Raw genomic sequence first — 15,467 nt, forward strand, 5'->3', positions numbered from 1 at the left:
TTTTTGACCTAAGCTAATTTGAAGTTTCTGTCACTTGCAACCTAAAGAATCCAGACTAATACCTACATATCCACAGGTTCTATCTCAAACTCTAGAATCTACACTTTTTTTTTCTTTTAAGATGGAGTCTCGCTCTGTCCCCCAGGCTGGAGTGCAGTGGCATGATCTTTGCTCACTGCAACCTCCGCCTCCTGAGTTCAAGGGATCCTCCTGCCTCAGCCTTCCGAGTGCTGGGATTACAGGCATGTGCCACCATGCCCGGCTGATTTTTTTTTTTTGTATTTTTAGTAGGGACGGGGTTTCATCATGCTGGCCAGGCGGGTCTCAAACTCCTGACCTCAAGTGATCTGCCCTCCTCAGCCTCCCAAAGTGCTGGGATTACAGGCGTGAGCCACCGCCTAGAATCTGCATCTGAATAATATCATTCTTTTGTAGCTAACCATGCATAGACCCCAGGATAGAGATTGAGAACCCTTTTGGGGGACACAAAAGGCCATGACAAGTTAACAAGCATAAGCAGGTGGAATGAAATAATGATCCGATTTGGGTTTCAGGAAAATCACTTCTGGCAGTTGTTTTGGAAGATGGATCAAGAGGGTAAGAGATGAGAGAGAGGCCACTTCCGGGCCTGACCAGGCCACACACAGACTGGTGGGGCAAATTCCCCAAGCTCTTGTGCCATTCCCAGGCCACTGGGTGTAAAAGGAAAAGGAAGGGATGTAGGCATCTGCTGACGCCCAGAGCCGGGTCTGCTCCCTTTGTGCTACTTGCCCAAGAGGGCGTATTTTTGGGAAGGGGTGTGTTCTGAAAGTAAGGAGGAAGTCGCCACCCCATTGGAAAGAATCTGCCACCTTGCCTTCCAGCTGAAATATCAGATAGTCTGTTCTTCTCTGGGTCAGCAGGGAACTGGAATGGCCAAGGATTTTTGTTGTTATTGTTTTTTTCTTTTTTTTTTTCTTTCCTTCTTTTTGAAAGACTGCATGACAGAACATGATGTTTTAGGCTCACAAAGGGAAAAAAGATAAGGGAAAAGTGGCAAGTTAGAAAGCCCATTGTGTATGTTATCTCTGTTATTTTAGAATAAAAAAATAAGTATGGCAGACTGGGATCACAGTTCATGCCAGCCTGGTCCAAAATTGTTGCCTTTATCCTTTTCCCTTGGTTTTACATTTTGGCAGAGGGTTTTCCTCAGGAGCTTTCTGAGGAGGTTCTGGTACTCAGAACCACACTGCCTGGCTAAGGAAGAGACTGGGAGGCCCCAGGGCAGCTTTAGCTCTTAGGGGCAGACACACATTAGCTAAGTTCGTACACCCGATTGGATGAAACTGGAATGCCAATTTATTTAACAGTAGACTTTGTTTTTTGTTTGTTTGTTTGTTTTGTTTTGTTTTTTGAGACAGACTCTTGCTGTGTCACCCAGGCTGGAGTAGAGTGGTGGCACAATCTTGGCTCACTGCAACCTCTGCCTCCTGGGTTCCAGCTATTCTCATGCCTCAGCCTCCCTTATAGCTGGGATTACAGGTGTGTACCATCACACTTGGCTAATTTTTGTATTTTTAGTAGAGACAGGGTTTCGCCATGTTGGCCAGGCTGGTCTTGAACTCCTGACCTCAAGTGATCCACCTGCCTCGGCCTCCCAAAGTGCTGGGATTACAGTTATAACAGTAGACTTTGAACTGTAGACTTTGGCTAGCTGAGCTGGAGCTCAGACATTTAATGTAGCCAAATTCTCCAGTAAATAATCATAATGATGAAAGTAATAATAAGAGCTAACATTTACTGGGCACCTAATATGTGCTAGTCACTATGTTAAACACTTACATGAATTTTTTTCACTTAATCTGAAGTAGGTACTTTTGTTATCCTCATTTACAGATGAGAAAATTGCAACACAAGGAAGGTAAGTAATTTGCCCAAGGTCATATGTCAACTCCCCATCTAGCCCTTGAACTGGAAGTGAAACTCTATGAACAGAAAGTTGACAGAAAACTTGGATGAGAGACTTTGTGGGGGCACAAGCAGAGCTGCTCTGGAGTACAAATAGAGCAGATGACATTCTCCCCACTTCCTCTCCCCAAGGCAGGTGGTTTTAGAAGGCTGGAGAGATGGCCTGGGCACACACTTCGGTGTCCCCACATTGAGTCCCTTCAACTTTGGCCACCATGAGGCTCCATCAACTGGCTTCATGAGCCAGGGACCTAGACCAGTGGAAGCTAAAACTGAAGAGGAGGGTGAGGTAGACTGACAGGCTGGTTTGAGAATGTGTGTGAGGTCGTGTGTGTATGCATGTGTCTGGAGGTGGGGAGGATACAGAAGTTATTTGGGAATACTGTGGGAATACTGGTGGTAGATGCTAAATTCGTTCTTGAGCATGTAGCCAGTGTCATTTGATCATACATAACTGACTGCCATTTGCATATTCCAGTTCTTGAAGCCAAATGACGGAGGTGACACTCAATGAGAAGGAACTGCCGTGGGGACCCTGAGTGCCCATGTCACCAGAACCAGGGCATCACTCCCTGAAGGTGGATGCACAGAGGACATCAAATCGTAATCTGTCAAGTGTCACTTCCTCCAAGACGCCCCCTCTGATCCCTCCTCCCTTCCCCTCTTTCAGTGTTGTCTTACTGTAATACACTCCCTTCACCCTCCACCACTCTCTCAGAGAACTCATCGAAAGTGGAGCTGAATCATTGTTTGTCAAACCTGTCTCTCCTCTGCGGGACTGTCAACTCCATGAGGTCAGGAACCACTTCTGTCGGTTCTCTGCTCTAACCTTGCACTTCACACAAAGTCAGAGCATAGCAAACCTTCAATAAATAGTATTTCTTGACTGGGCACTGTGGCTCACACCTGTAATCCCAGCTCTTCGGGAGGCTGAGGCAGGAGGATTATTTGAGACCAGCCTGGGTAACATAGAGAGACCCTGTCTCTACAAAAAAATAATAATAATAATAAATAAATAAATAAAAATTAGGCTGCTTTGCTTATGGAGTAGCCATTCTTTTGTTTATTTACTTTTTTTTTTTTCTTGAGATGGAGTCTCACTCTGTCACCCAGGCTGGAGTGCAGTGGTACGATCTCAACTCACTGCAACCTCCACCTCCTGGGTTCAAGCAATTCTCCTTCCTCAGCCTCCCAAGTAGCTGGAATTATAGGCACCCACCACCACGCCTGGCTAATTTTTCTATTTTTAGTAGAGATGGGGTTTCACCACGTTGGCCAGGCTGGTTTTGAACTCCTGGCCTTAGGTGATCCACCTGTCTCAGCCTCCCAAAGTGCTGGGATTACAGGCATGAGCCACCATGCCTGCTTGTTTATTTACTTCTCTAATAAATTTGTTTTCACTTAAAAAAAAAATTAGCCAGACATGATTGTGCATGCCTATAGTCCTAGCTACTCAGGAGGCTGGGGCAGGAGGATCACTTGAGTCTTGAGTCCAGGAGTTCAAGGTTGCAGTGAGCTATGATCATGCCACTGCACTCCAGCCTGGGCAACAGAGTGGGACCCTTTCTCTAAAAATAATAATAATAATAATAATAATATTTCTCTGCTCTTCAGCACAGACAATTTTCTCAAATCATCTTTCTTCCTTACCACCCATTCCTTCTTCCGCCTATTCCAATCTTGGGACCCTCTGTTCTTCCTCAGGGCCTTTGCACTTGCTGTGATCCTCTTAGAAGGCTCTTCCAGATAACAGTATTGCTTGCTCTCCCACTGTCTTCAGTTCTCTACTCGAATGTAACTTTATCAGACCATCTTGTAAAAAATAACGACCCTGGCCGGGCGTAGTGGCTGATGTCTGTAATCCCAGCACTTTGGGAGGCCAAGGCAGGCGGATCACTTGGGGTCGGGAGTTCGAGACCAGCCTGGCCAACATGGTGAAACCCCACCTCTGCTAAAAATACAAAAAAATTAGCCAGGCATGGTGGCACATGCTTGTAGTCCCAGCTACCTGGGAGGCTGAGACAGGAGAATTGCTTGAACCAGGGAGGCAGAGGTTGCAGTGAGCCAAGATCGTGCCACTGAACTCCAGCCTGGGCGAGAGAGCAAGACTCTGTCTCCAAAAAAAAAAAAATAGCAACCCTCTTCCCATCCTTGGTTCTTCCAATTCCCCTTAATCTGCTTTTTTTTTTCTGTAGCTCTATGAACATCTAAAATACTGCATATTTACTTGTTTATTTGTTTATAGATCATCTCTCAATCAGTAGACTATATGCTCCATGAGGGAGAGACTTTGTATCTTTTGTTCCCTGTTTATTCCTAGCACACAGTAGACAAATATTTGTGGAGGAAGAGGAAGGAAGGAAGGAAGGGAGGGAGGGAGGGAGGGAGAGGAGAGGGGAGGGAGGGAGTGAGGGAGGGAAGAGAAGAAAGTGAGGGAGGGAGGGGAGGGGAAAGAGGGAGGAAGGAATAGAGGAAGAAAGGAAGAACTGCAGCATTTCTCATTCAGGTAGAGAAGGAATTGAGGAGACTGAAAAGTGGCCAGAGAGGTAGGAAAAGAAAAGCCAGGCACATGAAGGATAATAGAAGTGTAGAGAGAAAAGCAATTTTTTTTTTTTTTTGAGAGGGAGTCTTGCTCTTGTCGCCCAGGCTGGAGTGCAGTGGCGCAATCTCGGCTCACTGCAACCTCCACCTCCCAGATTCAAGCAATTCTCCTGCCTCAGACTCCCGAGTAGCTCGCATTACAGGCGCACACCACCACACCCAGCTAATTTTTGTATTTTTAGTAGAGACAGGGTTTCACCATGTTGACCGGGCTGGTCTCAAACTCCTAACCTCAGGTGATCTGCCTGCCTAGGCCCCCCAAAGTGCTGGGATTACAGGTGTGAGCCACCATGCCTGGCCAGCATTTTTTGTGTGTGTGTATGGTGAAATACACATAACAAAATTTGACATTTTTAACCATTTTAATTAAGTGTATGGCTCCGTAGCCCTAAATACATTCATATTGTTGTGCAACCATCACCACCATCCATCTCCAGAAATTTTTCTTCCCACAGTGAAACTCTGTACCCATTAAGCACGAACTCACCATTCCCACCTCCCTCCAGCTCTTGGCAACTGCCATTTTACTTTCCATCTCTATGCATTTGACTATTCTAGGTATCTCATATAAGTGGGATCGTACAGTATTGTCTCATTGTGACTACCAGCATATACACAGGTTTCAAGGTCCTATTTGGGGTCCCCATTCCTTCTCCTGATAACTCTCTCTCCATAAATAATCTGATCAATTTCCAAATTAAATATCACATATAGGCTTCATGGGCAAGTGACCTGTGCAGTTACCTGGAGGTCTCCGTGCTTGGTTTGATGTTATCCTCTTGACATCTGGAAGTTATTAATAATTTTTTAGCATGAAGCTATTTATCTTCATTGTGCACTGGGTCCCACAAATTATGTAACCAGTCCTGCTCCCAAATGTGTAACTTTACCCTGGACTACTCTTTTGAGCACTTGTCTCATATACCTAGATGTCTATTTGACATCTCCACTTGAATGATTTAAAGACATGCCAGGCTGTTGTGGGAAGTCAGGGACCCCGAATGGAGGGACTGGCTGGAGCCACGGCAGAGGAACATAAATTGTGAAGATTTCATGGACATTTACCAGTTCCCAAATAATACTTTCATAATTTCTTACACCTGTCTTACTTTAATCTCTTAATCCTGTTATCTTCGTAAGCTGAGGATGTACGTCACCTCAGGGCCACTATGATAATTGTTAACTGTACAAATTGATTGTAAAACATGTGTGTTTGAACAATATGAAATCAGTGCACCTTGAAAAAGAACAGAATAACAGCAATTTTCAGGGAACAAGGGAAGACAACCATAAGGTCTGACTGCCTGCGGGGTCAGGCAAAATAGAGCCATATTTTTCCTCTTGCAGAGAGCCTATAAACAGACATGCAAGTAGGGAAGATATTGCCAAATTCTTTTCCTAGCAAGGATTAATACTCCGGGAAAGGAATGCATTCCTGGGGGAGGTCTATAAATGGCCGCTCTGGGAGTGTCTGTCTTATGCAGTTGAGATAAGGACTGAAATACGCCCTGGTCTCCCGCAGTACCCTCAGGCTTACTAGGGTGGGGAAAAACCCCGCCCTGGTAAATTTGAGGTCAGACTGGTTCTCTGCTCTTGAACCCTGTTTTCTGTTGTTTAAGATGTTTATCAAGACAATACGTGCACCACTGAACATAGACCCTTATTAGTAATTCTGCTTTTGCCCTTTGCCTTGTGATCTTTGCTGGATCCTTACCAGGAGTTTCCGATTTTGCCCTTGTCCTGTTTCCTCAGAAGCATATGATCTTTGTTCTCCTTTTTGCCCTTTGAAGCATGTGATCTTGTGACCTACTCCCTGTTCTTGCACCCCCTCCCCTTTTGAAATCCTTAATAAAACTCCTGGTTTTGTGGCTCAGGTAGGCGTCATGGTCCTACCAATATGTGATATCACCCCCGGTGGCCCAGCTGTAAAATTCCTCTCTTGGGGCCAGGCATGGTGGCTCACACCTGTAATCCCAGCACTTTGGGAGGCTGAGGCAGGCAGATCACAAGGTCAGGAGATCGAGACCATCCTCGCTAACACGGTGAAACTCTGTCTCTACTAAAAATACAAAAAATTAGCCAGGCATGGTGGCACACGCCTGTAGTCCCAGCTACTCCGGAGGCTGAGGCAGGCAGGAGAATGACGTGAACCCGGGAGGCAGAGCTTGCAGTGAGCTGAGATGGCACCACTGCACTCCAGCCTGGGCGAGAGTGCAAGACTCCGTCTCAAAAAAAAAAAAATTCCTCTCTTTGTACTCTTTCTCTTTTTCTTTATTTCTCAGCTGGCCGATACTTATGGAAAATAGAAAGAACCTACGTTGAAATACTGGGGGCTGGCTCGCCCAATAGCAGGCTGGGCACAGTGGCTCATGCCTGTAATCCCAGCACTTTGGGAGGCCAAGGTGGGAGGACAGATTGAAGCTTGAGACCAGCCTTTATGACAAAGCAGGACTCCACCTATACAAAAAGTTTTTTTTAAATCAGCTGGGCGCAGTGGCACGTGACTGTGGTCCCAGCTACTCAGGAGGACTGTTTGAGCCCAGAAATTCAAGGTCACAGTGAAATCAACCAGGCACAGTGGCTCATGCCTATAATCCCAGCACTTTGGGTGGCCAAGGTGGGCCTATCACTTGAGGTCAGGAGTCTGAGACCAGCCTGGTCAACATGGTGAAACCCCATCTCTACTAAATTAGGTGGGCGTGGTGGCATGTGCCTGTAATCCCAGCTACTTGGGAGTCTGAGCCAAGAGGATTGCTTGAATCCAGGAGGCAGAAGTACCAGTGAGCCAAGATTGCACCATCCTGTCTCAAATGAATAATTAAATAAATAATAAAAATAAATTTAAAAAATAAAGATATCTTAAAACTAACATATCAAAAAACAAACAAAACAAAAAACTAACATATCAACATATCCAAAAGTAAGTTCTTCTTTTTTTATTTTATTTATTTATTTTTTTTTTTTGAGACAGAGTTTTGTTCTTGTTGCCCAGGCTAGAGTGCAGTGGCACAATCTCAGCTCACTGTAACCTTCGCCTCCTGGGTTCAAGTGATTCTCCTGCCTCAGCCTCCCAAGTAACTGGGATTACAGGCACCTGCCACTACGCCCGGCTAATTTTTTGTATTTAGTAGAGATGGGGTTTCACCATGTTGGTCAGGCTGGTCTTGAACTCCTCACCTCAGGTGATCCACCCACCTCGGCCTCCCAAAGTGCTGGGGTTACAGGTGTGAGCCACTGCACCTGGCCCAAAACTTAGTTCTTTATCTTCTCCTCTAATCTTTACTCCATCATTCTCACCCACCATTCCAACCAGAAGCCTGGGAGCCATACTTTCCTCCTCTTTCCCCCATTCTCTCCTACCCCATCCAACCCACCAATAAGTCAGAAGGATTGTACTTCAAAAGTATGTTTCAGATTCATCCACTTCTCTCCAGTCAGCTACCCTGCCCTAAGCAGCTATCATTTCTCATCTGGACTCCTGTAGAAGCTCCTAGCTGGTGTCCCTACCTTACTCTGGCTCCTTCCTCAAAGCTAAAAATGGTTATTTTCCACATGGCATCTAAATGCTCTTTTAAAATAAATCATAATGTGGCCAGGCACAATGGCTCATGCCTGTAATCCCAGCACTTTGAGAAGCTGAGGGTGGCAGATCACCTGAGGTCAGGAGTTTAAGACCAGCCTGGCCAACATGGCAAAACCGCATCTCTAATAAAAATACAAAAATTAGCCAGGTGTGGTGGCAGGCACTTGTAATCCCAGCTACTCAGAAGGCTGAGGCAGGAGAATCACTTGAACCCGGGAGGTGGAAGTTACAGTGAGCTGAGATTGTGCCACTGCACTCCAGCCTGGACAACAAGAGCAAAACTCCATCTCAAATAAAATAAAATAAAATAAATCATAACGTGATACTGTCATGCTCCTGCATCAGCCTTCCAGTGGCTCTCCTTACGTCAGAATAAAACCCAAACTCCTACAAGGAAGGCCCTGTGTGAACTGACTTCTCACTGCCCCTTCATCTCTCCCTTACATCCTTCCCCTCCCCAAGATGGCACAGAGGCCTTTTAGTTCCCCCACGCACTGGCCTCTCCCCTGGCTTAGAAAGAATACTGCCTGCCTGGAAGCCAACTCCCACCGTTCTTCAGCTTTTTTTTTTTTTCTGAGATAGAGTCTCGCTCTGTGGCCTAGGCTGGAGTACAGTGGCATGATCTTGGCTCACTGCAACCTCCGCCTCCCGGGTTCAAGTGACTCTCCTGCCTCAGCCTCCTGAGTGGCTGGGATTACAGGCATGCACCACCAAACCCGTCCAATTTTTGTATTTTTAGTAGAGACGGGATTTCACCATGTTGGCCAGGCTGGTTTCAAACTTCAGACCTCAGGTGATCCACCTGCCTCAGCCTCCCAAAGTGCTGGGATTACAGGCATGAGCCACCACGCCCGGGCCCCTTCATCATTTTTTTTTCTCTCTCTCTCTTTTTTCTTTTGTTTTGTTTGTTTTGTTTTTGTTTTTGTTTTGTTTTGTTTGCCTAATTCACTCATCTGACAGGTCTCCGCTCAAATATCAGATTCTGAAAGAAGTTGCTGTGTTCTTCTGGGTTCCCTAGTAAGTGAAGCCCAAGGCAAAGTGCTGTTGGCTACTGTTTCAATAGGGAAGACAAACACAGGGAGCAGGAGAGAGGAATACACAGGGAGAAAAGCAGAGAAGGAGGAACAGCCAATGCGAGGATGCATGGGCCATCTCCCAATGCAACTGATTGCTTCATCTGCAGGACCACATCCCCAAGGAGTCTAATAGAGGCTGTCTTGGGACCCTCTTTCAGAGGAGGAGCAAAGGGAAAATATTGCCCTCTGGCTCCTATCTCCCATTGTTCAAAGCCTCACCCGTGGATGTGAACTCCACTGCATTTTCAGGCTGTGTATGTGTGGGCATGGGCACTGAGAAGGCCTCCTGGTAGCATCAACAGGCCAGCGCCAGAAAAGAAAACAGAAACATGAGGTACAGGCAGGAAGCAATGTGCTGTCAGGTTGCACCTGCATGAAATCAGGCAGAGCCCCTGCAGAGCTGGAGCAAGACACAGGTGAAGCTGAGCAGATTGAAAGTGGAGCATAAAAACGATAGGACACCTTCCCTGACCTGCCCCAACTCCATCCAGGTCACCCTGTGCATGCATTCTTTGAATAATCAATTCATTTTTTTCTTTTTTGAGACAGTCTTACTCTGTCGCCCAAGCGCAGTGGCGTGATCTTGGCTCGCTACAAAACCTCTGCCTCCTGGGTTCAAGCGATTCTTGGCCTCAGCCTCCCAACTAGCTGGGATCACAGGCATGTGTCACCACACCCAGCGAATTATTTTGTATTTTTATTTTTTATTTCTTTTTTTTTTTTTTTTTTTTTTATATTTTTGAGACGGAGTTTCTCTCTTGTCGCCCAGGCTGGAGTGCAATGGCACGATCTTGGATCGCTGCAACCTCCGCCTCCCAGGTTCAAGCAATTCTCCTGCCTCAACCTCCAGAGTAGCTGGAATTACAGGCGCCTGCCACCATGCCTGGCTAATTTTTTTTTTTAAGACAGAGTTTCACTCTTGTTGCCCAGGCTAGAGTACAATGGCATGATCTTGGCTCACTGTAACCTCTGCCTCCCAGGTTCAAGCAATTCTCCTGCCTCAGCCTCCAGAGTAGCTGGGATTACAGGCACCCGCCACCACGCCCGGCTAATTTTTGTATTTTTAGTAGAGACAGGGTTTCGCCATGTTGGCCAGGCTAATCTTGAACTCCTGACCTCAGGTGATCTGCCTGCCTCGGCCTCCCAAAGTGCTGAGATTACAGGTGTGAGCCACCGCACCCACCCTCAAATAACTTCTGAATGCCCACTAGGAGCCTATGGGTATATGAATGATGGTGACACAAAGGTGTACAAATAGATATAATTACTGACCTCCTGGAACTTACATTCAAACAAGAGTGACTGTTAAAAAATTCACCATGATTGTGCCACAGCATTCCAGCCTGGGCAACAGAGCAAGACCCTGTCTCCAAAACAACAACAACAAAACCTCCAACATTCATTGTAATTATAAACTATAACAGGTGTACATAAGAAACAGACAAGGGGCCGAGCAAGAGTGAGTACAAGACCATTGGGGCTGGGACTTAGGGATGGAGGGGAAGGTGGCATGAGTGAACCCTGGAAGGAAGAACAGGAGCTGACTCATGCAGGTCTTGTTACTTTCCTCGAAGACCTTATGTTTTGTTTTCTTTTATGGTATTTATTTATGTGTGTCCTTACTTGCTTTATTATCTTTCTCCCTGCCAAGACTTGCAGCCCTATGAAATCAAGGGCCAACCAGTTCTTGTTCTCCCTGACATACCTAGTACCTCAGCACAGTGCCTGGGGCCTCCTAGGCCTTCAGCAAATCAAAAAGTCAGTTTTGGCTGGGCGCGGTGGCTCACACCTGTAATCCCAGCACTTTGAGAGGCCACAGCGGGTGGATCACCTGAGGTAAGGAGTTCGAGACCAGCCTGGTCAACATGGCGAAACCTCGTCTCTACTAAAAATACAAAAATTAGCCAGGTGTGGTGGCAGGTGCCTGCAATCCCAGCTACTCGGGAGGCTGAGGCAGGGAGAATCACTTGAAACTGGAAGGCGGAGGCTGCAGTGAGCTGAAATTGCGCTACTGCACTCCAGCCTGGGCAACAGAGCAAGACTCCATCTCAAAAAAAAAAAAAAAGTCAGTTTTGAATAAATCTGTTGAATGCAAATGAATGAATGAGAAGGTGCTTGCTGCGGAGAACAAGGACTTAAAGGCGAATGGCATCGGACTCTCCTAATCAGATGCGTCCATCTCCACAACAAGGGTGACTAGTCAATGGGACCAGAAATCCTACAAGGATGTTGGCTGAGTCTTCCTGGTCAGTGCTTGAACGAACAGGAAATGTTCCATCTTTTGGTGTGATCAAATCCTTATTTAATGAATACATCCTTTCTTTTCTATTTAAGACTTCTGGCCAGGCACAGTGGGTCACGGCTGTAATCCCAGCACTTTGGGAGGCCAAGGCAGGCAGATCATGAGGTCAGGAGAGGAGTTCGAGACCAGCCTGACCAACATGGTGAAACCCTGTCTCTACTAAAAATACAAAAATTAGCTGGCCGTGGTGGCAGGTGCCTGTAGTCCCAGCTGCTCAGAAGGCTGAAGCAGGAGAATTGCTTAAACCTAGGAGGCAGAGGCTGCGGTGAGCTGAGATCGCGCCATTGCACTCTAGCCTGGGCAACAAGAGGGAAACTCCATCTCGGAAAAAAAAAAAAAAAGACTTCTAATCAGCTTACATTTATGTCCTTGGAGTCACATTATTGTTTCCAGAGGGGCTACATAACCTGGCTCTGATTCCCTGCATATGTCAGTAGTGTGATGTAAGGCCTAAAATCAATTTTTTTTTTTGAGACGGAGTCTCGGTCTGTCGCCCAGGCTGGAGTGCAGTGGCGCGATCTCAGCTCACTGCAAGCTCCACCTCCTGGGTTCACACCATTCTCCTGCCTCAGCCTCCCGAGTAGCTGGGACCACACTTGCCCGCCACCACACCCAGCTAATTTTTTGTATTTTTATTACAGACAGGGTTTCACCGTGTTAACCAGGATGGTCTCGATCTCCTGACCTCGTGATCTACCGCCTCGGCCTCCCAAAGTGCTGGGATTACAGGCGTGAGCCACCACACCCCACCCTAAAATCAATATTATGTGCTCTCTTGACATCTGGTAGAACTGGGTGTGGGGGACCTTGAGTGGCCTGACAGCAAGTTTTCCTCCCCACTCTGCTCCGGTGGATAAGATCCTCTAGCCAGATAACCCTCACTATCAAATGGACTAGGTGCCATTCCTGCTTATTTCTGAGTAGCAGGTTTCAGTTCCCATGGAATTATTCAAACAAGCCAATCACATCCTCCTTAAGAAATCAGGAAGCCCCTCTCCCTCTTGATACTGCAAAGCTTGACCCTTCCAGCCCCTGACAGTTCACTCTTTTCCTGGGTGTAACCGCCATGCGGCTCTGTGAGGGGCAGAGTCCTCCCCTGCCTGAATCTATGTGACTAATAAACTGCTGTGGATCTCATCTGCCCAGTGTTGGGTGTCATGGGTTTGGCCATCTCCATAACTCTAGGGCAAGCATCCCTCTCTTCCCAACAGATAAATAGGAGGTGATCAAAACAAGTAGTTTAATTTTTAGAGGGTATATCGGCCAGGTGCAGTGGCTCACGCCTGTAATCTCAGTGCTTTGGGAGACTAAGGCAGGCTGATAACTTGAGGCCAGGAGTTCGAGACCAGCCTGGACAACATGGTGAAATCCCATCTTTACTAAAAATACAAAAATTAGCTGGGTGTGGTGGCACATGCCTGTAATCCCAGCTACTCAGAAGGCTGAAGCATGAGAATCACTTGAACCTGCGAGGCAGAGGTTGCAGTGAGCCAAGATTACCCCACTGCACTCCAGCCTGAGCAACAGAGTGAGACTCTGTCTCAAAAAAAAAAAAAAAAATTTCAGAGGTCTGTTAGTAAGGTGCATGTGCAGGTGTCAAAGACCCAATAGAGTGGTTTAAACAAAACAAGTCTGTCCCCCTCCATGGGGAAGCAGTTCATTCCATCAGAGGCCCAGCTCTTCTGTCTTATAGCTCCCCCACCCCTAGGGCATGGCCCTCACCACATGGTTCTTATGGTGGAATCAGTGCATCTCACTTGTTGGGATGTACCCAAGTTTACTTTATTCCTATGAAAAGAACTGCAAATGTCCCCAACTCCATGACTTAAGACCAGTTATAGAAGCTCAAAAATTAGATGTTCCAACATATTTCAAAATCTTAAGCCTGAAAGCAGTTGAGACACCCAGCCCCTCAAATGGAGTCTGGCACATGACAGTATAGAATCATAGTTAAGGATGCAAATTCTGGGCAGGTGCAGGGACTCATGCCTGTAATCCTAGCACTTTGGGAGGTGGAGGCAGACAGATCACCCGAGGTGGTCAGGAGTTTGAGACCAGCCTGGCCAACATGGTGAAACCCCGTCTCTACTAAAAATACAAAATTAGCCCGGGGTGGTTGTGGGCACCTGTAATCCCAGCTATTCGGGAGGCTGAGGCATGAGAATAGCTTGAACCTGGGAGGCAGAAGTTGCAGTGAACCAAGATGACACCACTGCCCTCCAACCTGGGCAAAAATAGGGGAACTCTGCCTCAAAAAAAAAAAGTGGGGGGGTTGTGATGGATGTGTGCACCTAGCACAGAGCTGGGCACAGTGCAGGGATTCAATGAATGGTAGATCCGGTAGTCCTTACCACACTTGCCCAAAGAATTTGAAGGGGGTAGTAAATATTGAAGATCAGGGGTAATTTTGACTCGGTGTGTGACAGTGAGATGTGTAAGTATAGACACATTGGAAATGGCAAAGCCAGGCCGGGTGCGGTGCCTTACTCCTGTAATCCCAGCACTTTGGGAGGCTAAGGCAGGCAGATTGCTTGAGCCCAGGAGTTTAACAAGACCAGCCTGTGCAATAAGGTGAAACCTTGTCTCTTGTCTCTACAAAAAAAAATACAAAAGTTAGCCAGGCATGGTGGCACATGCCTATAGTCCAGCTACTCGGGAGGCTGAGATGGGAGAATATATTGAGCCTGGGAGGTCGAGGCTGCAGTGAGCCATGATGATTTCAGTGAACTCCAGCCTGGGTGACAGAATGAGACCCTGTCAAGAAAGAAAAGAAAGAAAGAAAGAGAGAAAGAGAAGGAAGGAAGGAAGGAAGGAAGGAAGGAAAGAGAGAGAGAGAGAGACAGAGAAGGGGAGGAGAGGGGAGGGGAGGAGAGAAGGAAATGGCCAAGCCTATATGTAGCTACCTTATGTGACTACCTTAAAGGAGATTGTTGTGAGGATAAAATTAAATGAGTTAATGTGTGTTAATGTTTAGCACCATGCCTGCCACATAGCAAATACTATGTAAGTATGAGCGATTATAATTATTGTGGTCATCATATCTACAAGAGATTGATATTATTTATTTGTCCTTGGCATAGCCTGTGGGCATTTGTTACTTGCTGGTATTTAAATGTAAAATATCATAAATGTGACATTGTCTGTCTCTCCTAATAGAGTTTCCATGTATGAGGTAATTGGAATTTTACTACCCCCATTTGTGGCAGTTGAGTGAAACTGGCAATTGCTAACATCGTAAAAGGGACACAAACTGCCACCCAGCTGTGCTAGAAAACAAGGTCAAATTTTTGTAGAGTTCCTGGCTGTCCAGGATTTTTCTTAAAGCTATTCTGTAGAATTTTCAGTACAAAAATAGGTGTGAACTGTGTTCACTTTGTAAAGGAATGCGTTGGCCACTGTAGGACCAAGACTGGTATTGTTCAGTGAACCAAATTCCTGTTCACTGATGTTTTGGGTTGGGCTGACCTTATGAACTGGATTTCTTTTCAAATGGGTGTATTTTTCCTTATTGCAAATTTCCTTCAATTCATCAGCAGAGATTCTAGCAACTCTGCTGGGAGCTTGTGACCCTGGTTTGGATGGCTTATGAACTTGCCTTTCAACAAATGCTTATTTTTTTTTTTTTGTAGTTTCTGCTTGGCACTGCCCACTTTCCCTCTGGGACACCGTCTTAGGCTTCTGTCACCACTCTCTGCTTTTGTCCCCTATGAATCACTTTCTTTGGGTCACTTGAGACTTTTCTCCTGTAGAAGAATCTAATCTGCACTAACAACCAAGTTGAAAAAGACCTTCCTAGAGTACTGCTTTACCATTCATTCAATGGTTCCTGGGCTCCATGACTTAAATGCAATTCACACATCCGCTGCTTTATTTATCCATATTATAAGGATTGACATGGCGCTTATAAAAGGGCATTGCATTTTCTAATACAATCTTCACTGTACTGTGGGTAATCTGT

Source organism: Pongo pygmaeus, chromosome 9 (genome assembly GCF_028885625.2).
Source record: "Pongo pygmaeus isolate AG05252 chromosome 9, NHGRI_mPonPyg2-v2.0_pri, whole genome shotgun sequence".
Classification (NCBI taxonomy): domain Eukaryota; kingdom Metazoa; phylum Chordata; class Mammalia; order Primates; family Hominidae; genus Pongo; species Pongo pygmaeus.